The following is a 22,028-nucleotide window of genomic DNA, read 5'->3' as shown; positions in this document are numbered from 1 at the left end:
CTTTGAAAAGCAACTAAACAGGAGAAGGCACATCAACGAAAATGAAAAAGAAAAAAAGCATTGAACACTAAGTACAAAGGAAAAAAAGAGCATAGAACATTAAGTATAACGAAGTACTGAATCTTCTTACTCACGTAATTGCTCAAGGAATTTCCTATCAAATTTATCAGTCACATAAGCAAGTTTTTGAGAACTTCATAGCCTTAAATCATTTAAGAAATATAAATAGTTATTTTTCTAGAAAACAGGATGCACAATGCACGCAATGCAAAATAGTTGATCTCTAAACTCTCATTATGTAGAATAATAGATTCTCATAAATGAAAGAGTCTAAGAAAGAACTATCTTAATTCTATAGGAACAGAGGATTTCGAAAGAAAAATTGTAAAATGGTTTAAATGCATATATTTGCCAAACATATAAATTTTTCAAGATAAAGAGACAAATCACCATCTCAACAAATCATAAATGTTCACTCCAAACCATAAATATTCAAATTTTGTGCCAGTCAAATCCACCTCATCGAACTAAAACATAACCACTGAAAGAAGAATATCAAATACTAATGTTGCGAAGCAATTGATACATATCATTAATCTAAAAAGGAAACAAACCAGAACGAAGTCACCCACACATAAAATAGTGTCCCATTTGTAATTCTTCAAATCTTATTAATAAACTGAATGGTAATGGAGGATCTGTTAATTTTATTAATAAGTTCAACTATGTCCTGTTTCAAGCATCTGCTCTCAAGTGAGGAAAAAGAAACTAAAGACGGTCAAATTCTGTGTTTTATTTGTTCTTCGTTCTGTTTTCTTTTCCTCCTTAAAAAGTAGAATCTTGCTTATGTATGAATGAGATATCAAAAGATTTCTTGCATGCACACTAAAGAAAGCAATTTTTCTTCTTCTTTTTCCCCTTGATAATCTAGAATGATATACGGTTCCTTCATGAGGATATTTAAAGTCTTGGAACCATGCTTACTAACCAAATCAGATATAAAATATTTAGACAGGCATAATTAAAATGAATAATTAATGACAACATAATAGAACATACACAAAGTGACACCACTAAGGAATCTTATGGAAACTTACTCAGTTACTTGTTTATTCAAATTAATGTAGATATAGGTTTAATGTTCATTCTCATCAATCCATGTGAATGCAGAAAGGAACTTATCAACATCATCAAATTTACTATCAAGCGATGTGCTCGAAATACTTCACATCAAAATAGAACCCAATCTCATACTAAAGCCTAAGAAAAAGATAACAAAAGAAAAATAGAGTTTCAAAAGGAGGGGTATTAAGAATCTTAGTCTATAATGTATTGGTAAAATAAGATTAAAGAGAAGTTATATGAAATGAAAATCAAGATTTTAAAATATGCTTAAAAAATATATTGAAAAATATAATAGCAATGTCACTCTCAAATTAAAACAATATAAAACCACTATTAAAAAAAATAAAAATAAAAAATAAACGCAATAACCCATCAATCAAATGCCAACTCCAAAAAGAAAGGAAGAAGACCGAAACAAAAGGAATTGCAACAAAGAAAGCAATAGAGTAAGGGATGCACAAAAGTGTATATATTCACCTGTTATTAATAAAGAAAGAAGTAGAATCAGGGATTGTAAGAAGTTAGAGTACCACAGATCTAAATGGGAGCTTGGAGATCCCATAAAGTTGGCTGTTGCAAGAAAATATGCCAGATCCTGGACTCCAAGAGTTCCACCTTCTTTTTTACCTGGAAAAAAAATTAAAGAAAGAAGCTAAATGTCTTAGCATGAAAAGCATGAAGATACATATTTATCATCTTGACCACCTTCTTTTAGAGAGGAACCAATAATGAGTGTTATTTATATAAGAATATCAATGAAATAAGATTATTTATTATTTATTATAATTTTTCATAATTAGTCGTCACTTAATAGTTAATAGTAAATTCTCAATATTTATGTATATGATAGCATAGCAAAACAGAATAACAGAACAACCATAAACAATATTAGAAACAATAAACAATATAAAATCAATAGCAAAGTAGTTAAAGAACATATCTTTAAAAAATAAATAGATAAATGTCTGAATTATATGTATATTATAACAGCAGTCATCCACAAAACGAAAAGATGAAGGTTTCATTGCTCTTTAGCAATTTGAAGGAAGAAACTGGTGGTTTATTCTTGGTAACTTAAGGTAAATCTTCTTGTTCATAGCTTGAATCCTGCTGAAATAACTAAATGACAAAAGAACAAACCAAAAAAATACCGAACAAACCAACAAAAATCTCATAAGTAAATGACAACTATCAGTAAATTAATTGGGAAAACAAATTACCACTTATTTGTGATTCCTTCTAGTAGTTTTCTTAGTGGAATTCTTCACACCCATGGATCTTGTCTTCATATTGCACTATGGAAAAGCCTTTGAAGCTTTGCTGTCTGGTAACGTACCCATTTCTATTGTTAGTAAGTTCTGGTTGTTAGAAATCAGATCTCAAATAACTTTAGTAAAATCAACATGTCGAAAAGGAACTATAAATGAAACATTAAGCAAAAATATCTACCAAAATTCATAGAGAACCATGACCTCCACTATATGTGTGCTTGTACATCATGGGGTGAACCTGAAAAAAGAAAATAATGCACAATAAGAACATTTAAAAGAGAGAAACTGCAGAATTCAAATCCACCAATAATTGCTATTGCTAACACCATGACTCACACGACACTAAATGAGAAACCTCTTGTCTAGTAGATCCAATCATTTCAAAGGATTCTAAATTCCAAAATTTTAGTGTATTGTCTGCTGACCCTGCAATACAATTTGTGATATTCAAAAGCTTAAGAATAAACATTGAGACTTTCAATCTTTTAGCCATCAAGTCACAATTAAGTTAACCAAAATTAGAGGGAAAAAATATATGTATAAATGCCAAGTCCACACAAATACATATTATGCTTAGTATGAAAAAGTTAATTTGTGAGTGGTCCATACATTTGCACTTTTTACGTTGGTGATATATGTTTGGGGCTGCATTGAAATAAAAAAATAAATTAGCTTCTTATTTAATTAGATCCTTATATAGAGAAGAGAATTTGCTATATCTAATAAGATATTTAGATAGTACATGTACTAAGATTGACATTAGTAAAAATCACAACGGCTAAGATCACAAAATTTATTTCAATTGCAAGGAGTATAACAATGTAACGAAGAGATCAAAACGAAGAGATCCTTCTTACATATTGCCATTGCTCACTCCCAAATACCGAACCGATCTCCGTATTTCTTCTGCATGCTCTACTGCTTCAATACCGGTTTTTATATAAGGCTCGGAAACTATCTCAAGCAAAGGTGCCCTGCTCTATTTAGATCCACCATTCAACCTATCATGAAAACACCAGAAACTTCAACACTATCTTATCATAGATATAGGTAGTTGAGCATATTATGTGTTTGATCTAACAATGAAATAACTAAAGGTAGTTGAGGGATTGTCCAAATATAGATGTGTTTAAAAAATATGTAACTCAGTGCAATAGATGCACAACAAATAAAAATAATATATTAATTATTAAGCACTAAAGTTAGAAATAACTAAAGTTCCAAAAAGGAAGAAAAAAGGATTGCCTATAAGTAATTTTAACAGTGAGTAAAATCAAGACATTTATCAAATTCCATGATCAAAACTCAAAAGGGAGATACCAAACCATGTTTCACAAACAGTAGCCGATTTGATTTTGCGGTGGAATACTACAGCTCCCAGTATTAGAGAGCGAGAGCAAGAATGATGAGAAGAAAAAATTGGAAAATATAATTTGTGCGGATAATGAAAATGAACATATACAAATGACTTTTTTTTCAAATTAATTTTCAATTCAAAATTTAAATTTTCAAACAATAAAATTTGTAGATTAAGCAAATAATAATCATTTACATAATTTATCTAATTAATTAATTAAAACAAAAAAATAACAACCATGCAAATCTGTTCTGAACGCCGATTAGATCTCACGGTTCTGTTCTGGTCGTCGCTGCTGTGCTCTCACTACATGTGCTCCCTATGGCCGCGACTCACTACTTTCCAGCTATATGCTTTCTTCCGCCGCTTCCTCCTCCGTATCCATCACCACACATCGATGATTACCACGAACTCCACCTCACCGACGGCGACCACCACGCCATACCATCGTCCATCACCATAGCAATCGGCTCCTCATCCACTGCCGTAACCCTACCACCACCGCTGGCGTTGCTCCACCGCGACGACTCCCCTGAAAGTTAGAGCCATCAGGTACAATGACATCCTCTGCCTTGGTGAGTACATAAACTTTCTCCATCTCCAATTTAGATTAGGAATAGGAAGAAAAAATGAACGGAAAAAGGGAAAAAAAGGAGGAACGGATGATGAAGGAGAAGAATCGATGAAGAAGAGGAGGAAGAGAGAAGAAAGGAAACAGAGGACGGAGAACGCAGATGATGGAAAATTGGGAATGAATTTCCTTTTTAATTGATTTTGAATTCGAAATTTGAAATTTTAGGGTGTGTACACGTAAAGAAAGCTGTAAAGGATGATGAGAAAAGTAGGCACGATGTTCAGAAGAGTAGTAAAATGAGGATGATTTGATCATGGGTGTTATTGTAATAATGATCATACATAAAAAATTTAAAAAAATCTAGAGGATGCCACGTAGCATATTCCACTACTGAATAACCTTCTTTTAAAGGATTGTTATAGGATTTTGAAATTTATTTTATATATATAATAATTTTTATTTTAACAAACTAAAAAATACCAGAAACAAATAAAAAAATATATTTTATCTTTAATATTTTATCCCTAATATTTTAATCGTTATATTTTTATCCCAAAACGTTTACAATAATATTAATATTATTCCACTGTCAAATTTCTCACTAACAATTAATAAAATTGATGTACGATTAATAATACTTTTGTTAAAGTTACGTTTGCTCAACCCCTTCTTCCACCATCACCCTTTCAACAAGTCCAAACTTCATTCTCCTACTCTCTTTTACACTATTAATTCTCCAAGGGGGTTTAAAGAAGAGGAAGAAGAGAGTAGGAGATCAGCGTTTGAGCTTGTTAAGAAAGTGAAGGTAGAAGGGGGTTGAGCAAACGTAATTTTAACAAAAGCATTATTAATAGAACATCAATTTTGTTAATTGTTAGCGAGTAATTTGACGGTGGGATAACACTGATGTCATTTTAAACGTTTTGGGATAATATTCAACGATTAAAACGTTATGAACCAAAATAAGATTTACCTCGAGGAGCGGTCTTCAAGCCATCACCGTGAGCCAAACCCACCAAACCCAACGCCCAAACCATGGAACAACGATCGTCCGCCAACCCGCGGAAGAATAACCAACGCCGTGCACCTCCAGCCAACCCTTGACAGACAGCAACCGCAAAAAGACGATTGCCAATCCGGAGAGGCTAGAGCAACCGACGCCCTAGGAAAAAAGGCGATCTAGGTAATTCAAGAACCCTACCAAAGAACGATACCAGTTGGAACATGCAAGCAAAGCGATCTCTAGGAGTATATCACAATAAGAAGTTAGGAGTGAAAGGTCACCCAACTAATACTACGGCAAATGCCGGAATCACAGCATATCCCGAGAACCTAAACGCCAACACTATGACGACAAGAGATACCGAAGAGATTCCAAATGAAGAAAGAGCGAATACGTGATAATGGAAACTACCCCGTTCACCGAAAGAACCCTATGAGCCAAGTTACCGAAGGATTTTGACAAGCCGATCGACATGAAGTATGATGGGACGAAGAACCCATGGGATGAACCTAGAACGCGCTGTCGACGCAGTTCGCTATAGGGCCTTTTTAGTGACCTTAGCTAGCCTAGCAATTAAGTGGTTCAACGCCCTCTCAAACAGCTTGATAGCCAATTTCGACAATATCTCTAGGAAATTCATGGCTCAATTCACCACCAGCATCACAAAAGCGAAACACCTGATTAGCGTACTCGGCGTCACGCAACGACCAGATGAACCCACAAGGAAGTACCTCGACAGGTTCAACGACAAATGCCTGACATTTGATAGGCTCATAGACTCCGTGGCCAACATGTGCCTAACCAACATGCTCATGAATAAAGATTTTCGAAAGCACTTCACAACCAAGCCGGTCTGGACAATGCATGAGATCCAGAACATCGCGAGGGAATACATAAACGACGAGGAGGTAAACCAAGTCGTGGCGGCCAATAAACGGAACCACGGCAACACAACACCTCAAAGTAATCCACCGCCCAAGGAAACCCCAAAGGAACACTTCAAACTTGCTGTCCCCAATCGATTGTCGAGTGGAAAAGTTCACAAACTACACCCTTCTTCTGGTCCTAATCTAGAAATCTACCACCAAATAATAGAGCGATGCATTCTCCCGAAGGCCAGACAATTGAAAGAATGCACAGGAAATAACAAAAGCCTATACTACGATTATCACAGAGGATATGGACACAAGACTCAAGACTACTTCGATCGTAAAGACGCTCTCAAATAAGCCATCTGAGACGGCAAACTCCCCGAATTTTCCAAAATTATTTGCAAGCCCAAGAAAGTTGAAAGGGAGAGATCACCAAAGCGGGAAGGACGAAACCCTAGAAGTGTGACACAGGAGATCCCAGAGACCAACCCAACGATCATAGTAAACATTATCACTGGGAAGGGTGCACCTGAAAAGTCAATATCTTCTTTGAAAAAAAAATCTCTAGGTGTTAGCCGTAAAAGACAAAAAAGAACCTCTTCCCTTCCGACAACAATCACAATCTCTCCCGATGATTGCCAAAACGACACTTCATTGGGAGACGCCCCATTCGTTATCTTGGTCAAGGTCGGAACCAACGTAGTAAGACATATCCTGATGAACACCGAAGCCGACTCCAACATCCTCTTCAGGGGAGCCTTCGACAAGCTCGGACTCCGAAACAAAAACCTACAAAGTCATTGCAATCAAGTAACTAGACTCGGAGATAACTTTCTCCAGCTAGACGATTCGATAGTGCTACCAGTCACCATCGGAACTGGAAGCCAAAAGAAAACCATACTTCGAGTTCGTGGTTCTAAAGGACTTCACGACCTACAACATCATCCTGGAAAGGAAGATAATCAACGACCTTTCCACCGCCATATTTACGAAGTTCCTAATCATGAAGTGCCAAGCGGACAACGAAACCATAAGAACGATACACGGTGACCGGAAAGTCATGGTAGAATGTCATAACACCAGCCTAGCCCTCTGAAAGTAATCTTGGGATGCGGCAGGAATCTTGCTTGCCGACTTGGACGCATGTCAAGATTATCAACCCAGACCGAAACTAGAGGGAGACATGGAAAAGCTACAAATAGGACAAACCAAAGACGAATTCACCTTTATCAACAAGAATCTACCCTTCAACATAAAAAGCGAACTCATGGAATTGTTGAAATAAAACAGGGACCTTTTAGCATTCACCCTGGTGGATATGCCGGGAATAGACCCAGATCTGATGTCTCACCGATTCGCTGTGGACCCCAAAGTCAAGCAGTATCCCAAAGGAGAAGAAAAATATCCACTAACCGAGCAACCAAAGTCAGGAAGCAAGTCAAAAGCTTTTTTGAAGCAGGCTTCATCTGGGAACTACCCTACATAACCTGGCTGGCCAACATTGTGTTGGTAAAAAAGACAAACGTTAAATGGCGAATGTGCATCGATTACACGGACTTGAACAAAGCTTGTACAAAGGATGCCTTTCCCCTACCAAACATTGACGAACTGGTGGACACTGCCTCGGGACACCAGTACCTCAGCTTCATGGATGCCTACTCAGGATACAATCAAATACATATGCATCGACCGGATGAAGAGAAAATGACGTTTGTAACCCTGGAAGGTACGCACTACTACACATTCATTCCCTTCGGGTTAAAGAACACAAGGCCACCTATCAAAGGCTTGTCACAAAGATCTTTAAAGACCTCTCGAGGACTAAACTGAAGGTCTATATTGACGACATGCTAGCCAAAACAGAAACAGTTGACGAGATCATTAACGACCTCAAGCTCATATCATGCACTGAGGAAGCACCGAATGCATCTCAATCCGACAAAATGCGTATTCGGGATGGAGGTCGGGAAGTTTTTGGGTTTCATGATCACACAACGAGGAGTAGAGGAAAATCTGAAAAAGTGCAGAGCCATCCACGAGATGAGTAGCCCCGCAAACCTCAAGGATGTCCAAAGGCTAACTGCGTGACTTGCTGCCCTCTCTCGCTTTCTTGGAGCCTCGCCTCAGAAGGCCATCCCCTTCTTCAAACTCATAACTAAGGGCATAAGCTTTAAATGCAAACCTGAATGTGAAGAGGCCTTCCAACACTTCAAAAGAGTGTTAGCAGAACCTCCCACACTCTCAAAACCCAGAATGGGAGAAACTATACCTCTACTTATCCATAATAGAGGAAGTGCTAGCGGCAGCGCTGATCTGGAAAGACGAGCAAAAAACATAGAGTCATGTATACTTCATAAGTAAGGTTTTCCAGAACGTCGAGATACGCTACTCCAGACTTGAGAAGCTTGCCTACACACTACTCACGGCATCTCGACAACTTCAGCAGTACTTCTAGAGCCACCTTATCATGGTCCAAACAAACCAGGCTATCAGACAAGTACTGTAGAAACTAGACTTGGCAAGATGGATGCTCACTTGGTCAGTCGAGCTATCTCAATACGAGGTCCATTTTGAGCCCAGAAATGCAATCAAGGCTCAAGCCATGACAGACTTCATAGCCAAAATGATTCTGGAAAGTGAATCCATAGAGCTTTGGAAACTCCACGTTGACAACTCGTAAAACAACAGCTCCGGGGGAGCACGAGTAATACTAGAAAATGAGAACGGGATTGTCATAGAACAATCGATTTTGTACGAGTTTCTAATTTTTAACAATCAGGAAGAATACGAAGCCCTTCTAGCTGGATTAACGCTGGCCAAAAAAGTCGGCGCAAGGACACTGGAAGTTTCTAGCGACTCCCAGGTAGTTATCTCCCAAAAAACAAAAACTACCAAACACGAGATCCCCTACAACAACAATACTTATCTAAAGTCAAGGAACTAACTACCGAATTCGACGGAGTGACCATCCGATCCATTCTCGGGGAATGGAATGCGAGGACTGTCCTACTCTCTAAACTAGCAAGAACCAAGTTAGTCCTAGAGAGCCAATCACTAATCCAGCAAGTCATCAAGACACCATCTGTCGCGGCCACAACCCCAACAAACATGATTGTGTCAAACTAGCACTCCTAGACCTTGTTGATCCTCAAGTACCTCACCGACGGGAACTTGCCCGAGGACTCAAAGGAGGCGAAGCATACAAAGCAAGAAGCTGCAAAATACACCACATAGCGGAACAACTGTACAAAAGATGATTATTCCAACCTCTCCTCAGGTTTATAGAATTCGGCGACACATATTACATACTTTTTAAAAGCCACAGACGATGTTATGGCCATCACATCAGGGGCAAAACCTAGCCCAAAAGGTCATCTAAGCTGGCCACTTCTGGCCCACCATCATCAGAGACTCCCTCCAACTAGTCAAAAACTACAAGCAGTGCCAAGTCCATGCCGACCTTTACCAAGCAGTTCCCCATCAGCTCAGTGTGATAATAGCGGATTGCCCTTTCAGAACCTGGGTAATCGACCTTGTAAGACCCTTCCCCATGGCTCCCGGGCAGCTCTGATTCCTTATAGTCGTCATCAACTACTTCACGAAATGGATTGAATCCGAGGCATTGACCACTATTATATCTACTCAGTGTAGAAATTTCTTTTGGAGGGAAGTCATAACTGGGTTCGGAATCCCCAAAATTGTGATCTCAAATAAAGGGAACCAATTCGCACACAAACGTTTCAAGGAGTTCCTAAAGGGACTCGGCGTTTCACAGAAGTTCAGCTCGATTGTACACCCACAAACTAACGGCCAAGTAGAAGTGGCCAACAAGATCATCGTGAAGGGTCTCAAGAAATGACTGGACGAAGCCAAGGGCCTATGGGCTGACAAGCTCGGGTCTATACTCTGGTCATACCAAACATCGCACCAAACCTCAACCGGAGAAAGTCTCTTCTGGCTAACATACGGCCTAGAGACCGTTATCCTTGTGGAGGTCAGGGAACCTAGCCCATGAAAGATCATGGGAGGACACAATGAGGACGTAGAGCAGAATCTCATTGACAAAGTCAGAAGCGTAGCACACTTACGGGAGGTATTCCTGAAATAAAGAATCTGCCTAAGATACAACCGAGGCATGGTAAAACAGGACTTCAAACAAGAAGACCTAGTCTTGCGACGCAACGATATTGGTCATCCCATCCCGGGAGAAGAAAAGCTCACCCCTAGCTGGGAAGGACCCTACCAAATCAAGTCCGTAATTGGACAAGGAGCCTACAAATTGGAACGACTGATCGGGACTGAGATCATGGAACACCGCAAACATATGTTACTACTACACGTAGGAGAGTCCCACCGGTCTGATACCCTTAGCAATATATAAAGTTTATTTTTGTTATTTTTCATACTTTGTTTATAATTACCTTTTTTTCTTTTTTATTGTTTACATCATTTTTTCGTGAAGTTTTTCCTACCTAAAACGGGAGGTTTTAACGAGGCGTGACCTTTAATAAAAAAGTCATTTCATTCAAATACTCCATTTTAAAAATATTTTTCGCGTTCTTACCAAGTAAACGATACGAACAAAAAATGGCAAATCAGGTGTCCGATCACCCCCGATGCCACACAAACACGAATATCCAACAAAACAAAATAAAATATGCAATCTGGCCCACCAAAAGGCCCATAAAGCAAGTTTATAATAAAATAACCAAAAAATGCCACCAAAGCATTTTTAAGCTACTAACTACGTGGCTTACAAACTTTAAAGAAATTGTTTGCAAAAAGAAATTCATATGCGCCAAACAAACATCTAACAAACTTCAAAAATAAAACATCTAAGCTACTCGATATCCACGATCTGGACATCCCTCACGGTCCGAAAAGCCCCCATCACGGACACATCCACCTCTAGAGCCACCACACGAACCTGTGTCTTCAGAGTCTCCTCGGTAGCCGAGATAGCATCCTTAGCGTCAGTGAGTAGACCTTCCTTCTCCTTCTTCAGCTTGGCAACCTTATCCTTTAAAGATTCCACCTTAGCAAGAAGAGAAGTGTCCCCCGACTCAGCATCAGACGCCTGCTTTTGCTTCTGAGACAGCTAAAAGAGAAGTAAAGTCTCCAACTCGAAGAGACAGAGGATCTCTGAACGAGCATCCTTAGCATCCTTCATAGCCTTCAACCGAGTAGCCACCTCCGCCTCCAATTGCTCCTTTAGCCTACCATATTCTGCTTGGAATTAGTGGAGTTTACCATCCAAAAGATCCACCTGAGATAATATCGGCTCTGCCTTCCGGACGATAGTAGCCGAGCAAATAAGAGCACGGCACACGAATTTCGCTTGACCGGCAACGTCGCAATCATGAAAGAAGTCCTCGATGCTCGGTAGGAGGTGTTGATCAATGAAAGTCAGGGCATCAAAACTCCGATCTATCACGGAAGGCACAGGCCTCTCCTCTGCCATGTTCTCCCCGCTACTCCCCTCAATCGTCCTCTTCTGCTTCTTACTTGCCTCGGAAACAAGAACCTCCACGACTTCCACATCGACGTTGGTACTAGCCGCCCCATAATCACCTCCTGAGAGACTGTCCATGAGTCTGGCTGAGGTACGGACTGAGGTGTTAACGATGAGGCTCCACCATCCTCACTGCCGAAATCTCGGGTCAGGGCAACCTTCAACCTCGCAAGAGTAGTCTAACCACCAGCCATCTCAATTGAAAGAAGTAAGAAATTACATCAAGTCTCAAACTCTAAAAAACATAGAAATAGAAGCAAAACAGGAGAAAGTATCAAGATCCACCGACATAAGATTGACACGCCATCGGGAAACCCATAACATCCCGGGGGTTTAATCACTAATCCCTAAAAATTGCCAACATGACGTCGGAAATATCCCTGCTTTCAGAGGACAACTCCTCATAGGTGATCCTCGTCAAATACGACGAACCTCCGCCAAAATTCCAATAAGTGGCGAAGCGACGTCCCCTCCTCCTCTGATGCACCACTATTTCGTGGTACATCTTGTGCTTAATTGAGTGGATTTTATCCACTATTCTCACACTTATTCACACAATTTGCATGATTTTACAATTCCTTCCCAATTTTGTTCTATGGTTGAAAACTTGCTTCCTAAGCCTTTAAATTGTGTATTTTTAATGTCATTCTATACCATTCGATGCCGCGATCCGTGCATTAAGTGTTTCAGGTTATATAGGGCAGGAATGGCTTAGAGGATGGAGAGGAAGCTTGCATAAATAGAAGGAGCACAAGAATTAAAGGAGATAACCAGCGAGGAGCGACGCGTGCGCGTACCCGACGCGTGCGCGTACCCGACGCGTGTGCGTGATTTGGAGATTTGCACAGCGATACGTGCGTGTACCTGACACGTACGCGTGACACGCAAAGAAGACCATCGACGCGTACGCATGACTGACGTGTACGCGTGACATGCGCCACGTGCAGAAAATGCAGAAAATGCTGGGGGCGATTTTGGGCTGAGTTTGGACCCAGTTTTCGGCCCAGAAATGCAGACTAAAGCCAGGGGACAAGCAGAGACTCAAGGGGGAATGATACAACATTCATTCACATAATTTTAGGTTTTAGATGTAGTTTTCTAGAGAGAGAGGCTCTCTCCTCTCTCTAGGTTTTAGGATTCTTAGGTTTAGCTATTTTCAATTTCAGATTTCTACTCTACTTTAATTTAGTTTCTCTTCTACTCTTATTTATTCTAGCACTTTAGTTAATCTTCTCTTGGTGATTTATTTATTTATCCAATTTAGCTTATGAATTCTCATGTTAGATTTGATTTTCTATTTAATGCAATTTGAGGTATTTCATATTTATGATTACTTTCTTCAATTTGTGTATTGATGCTTTCAATTGATTGTTTGGATTTTATTATCTCTTATTGCTTTTCTATGCTTTTGTGTTGTGCCTTCCAAGTGTTTGATAAAATGCTTGGGAGGTGGTGCACGAAATTGTGATCATCAATGGCGCCATCAACATGGTACGCTCAATTGCAATCTCAACTCTTTATCACAACTTCGCACAACTAACCAGCAAGTGCACTGGGTCGTCCAAGTAATAAACCTTACGCGAGTAAGGGTCGATCCCACGGAGATTGTTGGTATGAAGCAAGCTATGGTCATCTTGTAAATCTCAGTCAGGCGGATTCAAATGGTTATGGAGAATTAATGATTAAAAGATAAATAAAACATAAAATAAAGATAGAGATACTTATGTAATTCATTGGTGAGAATTTTAGATAAGCGTATGGAGATGCTTTGTCCCTTCCGTCTCTCTGCTTTCCTACTGTCTTCAACCAATCCTTCTTACTCCTTTCCATGGCAAGCTGTATGTTGGGCATCACCGTTGTCAATGGCTACAGTCCCGTCCTCTCAGAGAAAATGTTCAACGCGCTATGTCACAGCACGGCTATTCATCTGTCGGTTCTCGATCATGTCGGAATAGAATCAAGTGATTCTTTTGCATCTATCACTAACGCCCCACAATCGCGAGTTTGAAGCTCGTCACAGTCATTCAATCCTTGAATCCTACTTGGAATACCACAGACAAGGTTTAGACTTTCCGGATTCTAAAGAATGCCGCCATCAATTCTAGCTTATACCACGAAGATTCTGATTAAGGAATCCAAGAGATAAACATTCAAGTCTTGTTTGCGTGTAGAACGGAAGTGGTTGTCAGGCACGCGTTCATAAGTGAGAATGATGATGAGCATCACATAATCATCACATTCATCATGTTCTTGGGTGCGAATGAATATCTTAAAACAAGAATAAGCTGAATTGAATAGAAGAACAATAGTAATTGCATTAATACTCGAGGTACAGCAGAGCTCTACACCTTAATCTATGGTGTGTAGAAACCCACCGTTGAAAATACATAAGTGATAATGGTGATCATTGGCTTCAGCCCCAAAGAGGGAACCAGAAGAACCAAGATGATCTAAGAACTAGACGTCCAAAGATGAAAATACAATAGCAAAAGGTCCTATTTATAGAGAACTAGTAGCCTAGGGTTTACAGAAATGAGTAAATGACATAAAAATCCACTTTCGGGCCCACATGGTGTGTGCTTGGGCTGAGCATTGAAGCTTCCATATGTAGAGACTTTTCTTGGAGTTAAACGCCAGCTTTTGTGCCAGTTTGGGCGTTTAACTCCCACTTCTGTGAAAGTTCTGGCGTTTAACGCTGGAAATTCTTGAGCTGATTTGGAACGCCGGTTTGGGCCATAAATCTCAGACAAAGTATGGACTATTATATATTGCTGGAAAGCCCAAGATGTCTACTTTCCAACACAATTGAGAGCGCGCCAATTGGACTTTTGTAGCTCAAGAAAATCCAATTCAAATGCAGGGAGGTCAGAATCCAATAGCATCTATAGTCCTTTTTCAGCCTCTGAATCAGATTTTTGCTCAGGTCCCTCAATTTCCGCCAGAAAATACCTGAAATCACAGAAAAACACACAAACTCATAGTAAAGTCCAGAAAAGTGAATTATAAATAAAAACTAATAAAAATATAATAAAAACTAACTAAAACATACTAAAAATATACTAAAAATAATGCCAAAAAGCGTATAAATTATCCGCTCATCACAACATCAAACTTAAATTGTTGCTTGTCCCCAAGCAACTGAAAATCAAATAGGATAAAAAAAAGAGAATATACTATAAACTCCGAACTATCAATGAAACTTAGCTCCAATTAGATGAGCGGGACTTGTAGCTTTTTGCCTCTGAACAGTTTTGGCATCTCACTTTATCCTTTGAGGTTCAGAATGATTGGCATCTATAGGAACTCAGAATTTAGATAGTGTTATTGATTCTCCTAGTATAGTATGTTGATTCTTGAACACAGCTACTTTATGAGTCTTGGCCGTGGCCCAAAGCACTCTGTTTTCCAGTATTACCACCGGATACATACATGCCACAGACACATAACTGGGTGAACCTTTTCAGATTGTGACTCAGCTTTGCTAGAGTCCCCAATTAGAGGTGTTCGGGGTTCTTAAGCACACTCTTTTTTGCTTTGGATCACGACTTTAACCGCTCAGTCTCAAGTTTTCACTTGACACCTTCACGTCACAAGCACATGGTTAGGGACAGCTTGGTTTAGCCGCTTAGGCCAGGATTTTATTCCTGTGGGCCCTCCTATCCATTGATGCTCAAAGCCTTGGATCCTTCTTATTTTTACCCTTGACTTTTGGTTTAAAGGGCTATTGGCTTTTTCTGCTTTCTCTTTTTTTTGTCTCTCCCCCTTTTTTTTTGAATTCACTGCTTTTTCTTGCTTCAAGAATTATTTTTATGATTTTTCAGATCCTCAGTAACATTTCTCCTATTTCATCATTCTTTCAAGAGCCAACAATTTTAACATTCTTGAACAACAAATTCAAAAGACATATGCACTGTTCAAGCATACATTTAGAAAACAAAAAGTATTGTCACCACATCAAAATAATTAAGCTAGTTTTAAGGATGAATTCGAAATCATGTACTTCTTGTTCTTTTGTAATAAAAATATTTTTCATTTAAGAAAGGTGATGGATTCATAGGACATTCATAACTTTAAGGCATAGACACTAAGACACTAATGATCATAAGACACAAACATAAATAAAACATAAAGCATAATTTTCGAAAAACAGAAAAATAAAGAACAAGGAGATTAAAGAATGGGTCCACCTTAGTGATGGCGGCTTGTTCTTCCTCTTGAAGATCTTATGGAGTGCTTGAGCTCCTCAATGTCTCTTCCTTGCCTTTGTTGCTCCTCTTTCATGATTCTTTGATCTTCTCTAATTTCATGGAAGAGGATGGAATGTTCTTGGTGCTCCACCCTTAGTTGTCCCATGTTGGAACTCAATTCTCCTAGGGAGGTGTTGATTTGCTCCCAATAGTTTTGTGGAGGAAAGTGCATCCCTTGAGGCATCTCAGGGATTTCATGATGAGGAATCTCCTCATGTCCATGAGTGGGATCTCTTGTTTGCTCCATCCTTTTCTTAGTGATGGGCTTGTCCTCATCAATGAGGATGTCTCTCTCTATGTTAATTCCAACTAAATTACAGAGGTGACAAATGAGATGAGGGAAGGCTAACCTTGCCAAGGTAGAGGACTTGTCCGCCACCTTATAAAGTTCTAGGGATATAACCTCATGAACTTCTACTTCCTCTCCAATCATGATGCTATGAATCATGATAGCCCGGTCTATAGTAACTTCGGACCGGTTGCTAGTGGGAATGATTGAGCGTTGGATAAACTCCAACCATCCCCTAGCCACTGGCTTGAGGTCATGCCTTCTCAGTTGAACAGGCTTCCCTCTTGAATCTCTCTTCCATTGAGCGCCCTCTTCACAAATGTCTATGAGGACTTGGTCCAACCTTTGATCAAAGTTGACCCTTCTAGTGTAGGGGTGTTCATCTCCTTGCATCATGGGCAAGTTGAATGTCAACCTTACATTTTCCGGACTAAAATCTAAGCATTTCCCCCGAACCATTGTAAGCCAATTCTTTAGGTCCGGGTTCACACTTTGATCATGGTTCTTGGTGATCCATGCATTGGCATAGAACTCTTGAACCATTAAGATTCCGACTTGTTGAATGGGGTTGGTAAGAACTTCCCAACCTCTTCTTTGGATCTCATGTCAGATCTCTGGATATTCACTATTTTTGAGTTTGAAGGGGACCTCGGGGATCACCTTCTTCATGGCCACAACTTCATAGAAGTGGTCTTGATGCACCCTTGAGATGAATCTCTCCATCTCCCATGACTCGGAGGTGGAAGCTTTTGCCTTCCCTTTCCTCTTTCTAGAGGTTTTTCCGGCCTTAGGTGCCATAAATAGTTATGAAAAAACAAAAAACAACGTTTTTACCACACTAAACTTAGAAGGTTTGCTCGTCCTCGAGAAAAAGAAGAAAGAAGAGAGTAGAAGAAGAAGAAATAGAGGAGATGATAGGGGGCTTTGTGTTTCGGCCAAGGGGGAGAAGTAGTGTCTAGGTTGTGTGAAAATGAGGGGGTGAAGATGGGTTTATATAGGGGTGGAGAGGGGGGGTATGTTTCGGCCATTATGGGTGGGTTTGGAAGGAAAAGTGGTTTGAATTTGAATGGTGAGGTAGGTGGGGTTTTATGAAGGATGGATGTGAGTGGTGAAGAGTATGGTGGGATTTAATAGGTGAGGGGTTTTTGGGGAAGAGGTATTGAGGTGATTGGTGAATGGGTGAAGAAGAGAGAGAGTGGTGGGGTAGGTGGGGATCCTGTGGGGTCCACAAATCCTGAGGTGTCAAGGATAGCTCATCCCTGCACCAAGTGGCGTGCAAAACGCCCCTTTCTGTCAATCCTGGCGTTAAACGCTGGGCTGCTGCCCTTTTCTGGCATTTAACGCCAGCTTCTTGCCCATTCCTGGCATTAAACGCCAGTATGGTGCCCTTTTCTGGCGTTAAACGCCCAGAATGGTGCCAGACTGGGCGTTAAACGCCCATTTTACTGTCTTCACTGGCGTTTAAATGCCAGCAAGTTTTCCTCCAGGGTGTGCTGTTCTTCTTTCTGTTTTTCATTCTATTTTTGCTTTTTCAATTATTTTTGTGACTTCACATGATCATCAACCTACAGAAAATATAAAATAACAAAGGAAAATAGATAAATATAACATTGGGTTGCCTCCCAACAAGCACTTCTTTAATGTCAGTAGCTTGACAGTGGGCTCTCATGGAGTCTCACAGATGTTCAGAGCAATGTTGGAACCTCCCAACACCAAACTTAGAGTTTGAATGTGGGGGTTCAACACCAAACTTAGAATTTGGTTGTGGCCTCCCAACACCAAACTTAAAGTTTGACTGTGGGGGCTCTGTTTGACTCTATTTTGAGAGAAGCTCTTTATGCTTTCTCTCCATGGTTACAGGGAGATATCCTTGAGCCTTAAACATAAGGGAGTTCTCATTCACTTGAATGATCAATTCTCCTCTGTCAACATCAATCACAGCCTTTGCTGTGGCTAGGAAGGGTCTGCCAAGGATGATGGATTCATCCATACACTTCCCAGTCTCTAGGACTATGAAATCAGCAGGGATGTAGTGGTCTTCAATCTTTACCAGAACATCCTCTACAAGTCCATAAGCTTGTTTTCTTGAATTGTCTGCCATCTCTAGTGAGATTCTTGCAGCTTGTACCTCAAAGATCCCTATCTTCTCCATTACAGAGAGAGGCATGAGGTTTATGCTTGACCCTAGGTCACACAGAGCCTTCTCAAAGGTCATGGTGCCTAATGTACAAGGTATTGAGAACTTCCTAGGGTCCTGTCTCTTTTGAGGTAATCTCTGCCTAGTCAAGTCATTCAGTTCTTTGGTGAGCAAAGGGGGTTCGTTCTCCCAAGTCTCATTACCGAATAACTTGTCATTTAGCTTCATGATTGCTCCAAGGTACTTAGCAACTTGCTCTTCAGTGACATCTTCGTCCTCTTCAGAGGAAGAATACTCATCAGAGCTCATGAATGGCAGAAGTAAATCCAATGGAATCTCTATGGTCTCAGTGTGAGCCTCAGATTTCCATGGTTCCTCATTAGGGAACTCATTGGAGGCCAGTGGACGTCCATTGAGGTCTTCCTCAGTGGCGATCACTGTCTCTTCCTCCTCTCCAAGTTCGGCCATGTGGGTCATGTTAATGGCCTTGCATTCTCCTTTTGGATACTCTTCTGTATTGCTTGGAAGAGTACTAGGAGGGAGTTCAGTAACTTTCTTACTCAGCTGACCCACTTGTGTCTCCAAGTTTCTAATGGAGGACCTTGTTTCAGTCATGAAACATTGAGTGGTTTTGATTAGATCAGAGACCATGGTTGCTAAGTCAAAGTGGCTCTACTTAGAATTCTCTGTCTGTTGCTGAGAAGATGATGGAAAAGGCTTGCCATTGCTAAACCTGTTTCTTCCACCATTATTGTTGTTGAAACTTTGTTGAGGTCTCTGTTGATCCTTCCATGAGAGATTTGGATGATTTCTCCATGAAGAATTATAGGTGTTTCCATAGGGTTCTCCCATGTAATTCACCTCTTCCATTGATGGGTTCTCAGGATCATAAGCTTCTTCTTCAGATGAAGCGTCCTTAGTACTGCCTGGTGCAGCTTGCATTCCAGACAGACTTTGAGAAATCATATTGACTTGCTGAGTCAATATTTTGTTCTGAGCCAATATGGCATTCAGAGTATCAATCTCAAGAACTCCTTTCTTCTGATTCGTTCCATTGTTCACAGGATTCCTTTCAGAAGTGTACATGAATTGGTTATTTGCAACCATTTCAATGAGTTCTTGAGCTTCTGCAGGCGTCTTCTTCAGATGAAGAGATCCTCCAGCAGAGCTGTCCAATGACATCATGGACAGTTCAGACAGACCATCATAGAAGATACCTATGATGCTCCATTCAGAAAGCATGTCAGAAGGACACTTTCTGATCAATTGTTTGTATCTTTCCCAAGCTTCATAGAGGGATTCACCTTCCTTCTGTCTAAAGGTTTGGACTTCCACTCTAAGCTTACTCAATTTCTGAGGTGGAAAGAACTTTGCCAAGAAGGCATTGACTAGCTTTTCCCAAGAGTTCAAGCTTTCTTTAGGTTGTGAGTCCAACCATATCCTAGCTTTGTCTCTTACAGCAAAAGGGATTAGCATAAGTCTGTAGACCTCAGGGTCAACCCCATTAGTCTTAACAGTGTCACAGATTTGTAAGAATTCAGCTAAAAACTGAGGAGGATCTTCCAATGGAAGTCCATGGAACTTGCAATTCTGTTGCATTAGAGAAACTAATTGAGGCTTAAAGTCAAAGTTGTTTGCTCCAATGGCAGGGATAGAGATGCTTCTCCCATAGAAGTTGGGAGTAGGTGCAATAAAGTCACCCAGCACCTTCCTTGCATTGTTGGTATTGTTGTTGTTTTCGGCTGCCATGTCTTCTTCTTGTTTGAAGATTTCTGTTAGGTCCTCTACAGAGAGTAGTGCTTTAGGTTCTCTTAGCTTTCGCTTCAAGGTCCTTTCAGGTTCAGGGTCAGTCTCAACAAGAATGCTTTTGTCTTTGTTCCTACTCATATGAAAGAAAAGAGAACAAGAAAATATGGAATCCTCTATGTCACAGTATAGAGATTCCTTGAGATGTCAGAGGAAAAGAAGAATAGAAGGAGGAGGTAGAAGAAGAAGAATTCGAACTTATCAAGAGAGATTGAGTTCGAATTGTTGATAGTGGAAGAGTGTTAGTTCTTAAATAGAAGGATGTGAGAAGAGGGGAAGAATTTTCGAAAATAAATTAAAAGATTTTGAATAAATTTTGAAAAATTGAAGAATAATTTTTGAAAATTAAAGTTGGGAAAGAAATAAAGTGATTTTTTTGAAAAAGATTTTTGAAAGTAGAAATAAAAAAGATATGATTGAAAAGTTATGGTTTTAAAAAGATATGATTGAAAAATAATTTAAAAAGATTTGATTTTTAAAATTAATGACTTGGCTAACAAAAAATTTAAAAGATATGATTCAGACATTTAAACCTTTCTCAACAAAAAAGGCAACATACTTGAAATGTTGAATCAAATCATTAATTGTTAGCAAGTATTTTTGAAAAATGGAAAGAAATTGATTTTGAAAAAAATATGATTGAAAAGATATGATTTGAAAAAGATTTGATTTTGAAAAATTATGAAAACTTGAAAAAAAAATTGAATTAAAAACAAAATCTTCCCTCTTGTGCCATTCTGGCGTTTAACGCCCAAAACTCCACCCTTTTGGGCGTTAAACGCCCAGCCAGGTATCCTGGCTGGCGTTTAAACGCCAGTTTTCCTTCCTCACTGGGCGTTTTGAACGCCCAGCTTTTTCTGTGTAATTCCTCTGCTGTATGTTCTGAATCTTCAATTCTCTATATTATTGACTTGAAAAGACACAAATTAAAATTTTTTTTGTATTTTTCGAAAATTATATGGAAAAGAAAATAGAGAGATTCAAAATTTTTAATAAGAATTCCAGGAATCATGCAATGTTAGTCTAAAGCTTTAGTCTAAAGGAATTAGACATGGCTAGCCAAGTTTCAGCAGGACATTGCATTCAAGAGCTAAATTGATGAGAATCAATCAGCTTTGGTGATGATGAAAATATCACCTTGAAACTCTAGAATTCATTCTTAAAAATTTTGAAGAAAAATACCTAATCTAAGCAACAAGATGAACCGTCAGTTGTCCAAACTCAAACAATGCCCGGCAACGGCGCCAAAAACTTGGTGCACGAAATTGTGATCATCAATGGCGCCATCAACATGGTACGCTCAATTGCAATCTTAACTCTTTATCACAACTTCGCACAACTAACCAGCAAGTGCACTGGGTCGTCCAAGTAATAAACCTTACGCGAGTAAGGGTCGATCCCACGGAGATTGTTGATATGAAGCAAACTATGGTCATCTTGTAAATCTCAGTCAGGCAGATTCAAATGGTTATGGAGGATTAATGATTAAAAGATAAATAAAACATAAAATAAAGATAGAGATACTTATGTAATTCATTGGTGAGAATTTCAGATAAGCGTATGGAGATGCTTTGTCCCTTCCGTCTCTCTACTTTCCTATTGTCTTCATCCAATCCTTCTTACTCCTTTCCATGGCAAGCTGTATGTTGGGCATCACCGTTGTCAATGGCTACAGTCCCGTCCTCTCAGTGAAAATGTTCAACGCGCTCTGTCACAACACGGCTACTCATCTGTCGGTTCTCGATCATGTCGAAATAGAATCCAGTGATTCTTTTGCGTCTGTCACTAACGCCCCACAATCGCGAGTTTGAAGCTTGTCACAGTCATTCAATCCT

General features: G+C 39.6%; 1 non-coding gene across 1 annotated transcript; it reads left to right on the top strand.

Annotated features, from left to right (window-relative positions):
• Positions 1 to 19,623: 19,623 nt before the first annotated feature.
• On the top strand, positions 19,624 to 19,731 carry LOC130965076 (small nucleolar RNA R71). Its single transcript, XR_009081132.1, has one exon. It is a non-coding gene; the product is annotated as a small nucleolar RNA R71 (small nucleolar RNA).
• Positions 19,732 to 22,028: the final 2,297 nt, after the last annotated feature.

The sequence above is a fragment of the Arachis stenosperma genome, chromosome 2, assembly GCF_014773155.1.
Source record: "Arachis stenosperma cultivar V10309 chromosome 2, arast.V10309.gnm1.PFL2, whole genome shotgun sequence".
Lineage (NCBI taxonomy): Eukaryota > Viridiplantae > Streptophyta > Magnoliopsida > Fabales > Fabaceae > Arachis > Arachis stenosperma.
The sequence above is the reverse complement of the archived record's forward strand: the minus strand, read 5'-3'. Positions and strand labels throughout refer to the sequence as shown.